A 694-nucleotide genomic window follows, 5' to 3' on the forward strand; every position below is an offset into this window, starting at 1 on the left:
CCCCTGGCCTCCCAGGTCCTTCAGGCCCTGCCAGTAGAGGTCGCAGAGGCGGCTGGTCCCGGCAGGGCACTCCCCCTGCTGCAGGCTCTGCTGCCGCCCTGCAGCATGGCCAGGAGAGCGGTCAGGTCCACGGTCAGCTTCTCGTGATTAATTGTCTTGAAGAGGGAGTTGAGCAGCTCCAGGGAGAACAGCTCCTTCTGCTTCTTTGACTTGCTCTGCGCCTCCCCCAGCGTCCGCAGGTTCTCAGTGACCTTCGCCAGCACCTGGCCGATCAGCCGCTCCCACTCGGGGTCCTCGAAGCAGGCTCTCACCTCCCGCGTGGTCAGGGTCTTCTGTAGCAGCAGACAAGCCTGGGCCTGTTGCCGAGGCCGTGTTGGGCTTGCCATGTGCTGGACCAGGACGGACAGCAGGCTCTTACAGAGCACCGGGTGCCAGGAGAAGAGGCTAAGGAACATGGGAACGGAGAGTGGGCTGTTGCGCTTGGTCAGGAAGGAGCTCAGGGCTGCTGAGTAGACAGGGGCCACGAGGTTCAAGTCCAAGCAGCTGGCGGCTTGTGCGCCCTTGGCTGGGAGCTGGCGTTGGTACTCTCTCTGCTTCTGCCGGGCACCTTTCTCAGTGTTGCCCCTCAAGACCCGCAGCAGGTAGAGAGAGGCGTTGAAGTAGCAGAAGGCGACCGCGGACTCGGTCTGCCGGG

At 63.5% G+C, this 694-nt stretch overlaps 1 protein-coding gene and 1 pseudogene across 2 annotated transcripts in view; both read right to left on the reverse strand.

Annotated features, from left to right (window-relative positions):
• The window catches only part of SAMD12 (sterile alpha motif domain containing 12), a 482055-nt gene that overhangs the window by 392306 nt on the left and 89055 nt on the right, over window positions 1-694 (reverse strand). The gene's annotated exons all lie outside the window — the stretch shown is intronic.
• The window catches only part of LOC114006985 (myb-binding protein 1A pseudogene), a 39816-nt pseudogene that overhangs the window by 569 nt on the left and 38553 nt on the right, over window positions 1-694 (reverse strand).

The sequence above is a fragment of the Tupaia chinensis genome, unplaced genomic scaffold, assembly GCF_000334495.1.
Source record: "Tupaia chinensis unplaced genomic scaffold, TupChi_1.0 Scaffold000017_1, whole genome shotgun sequence".
NCBI lineage: Eukaryota > Metazoa > Chordata > Mammalia > Scandentia > Tupaiidae > Tupaia > Tupaia belangeri.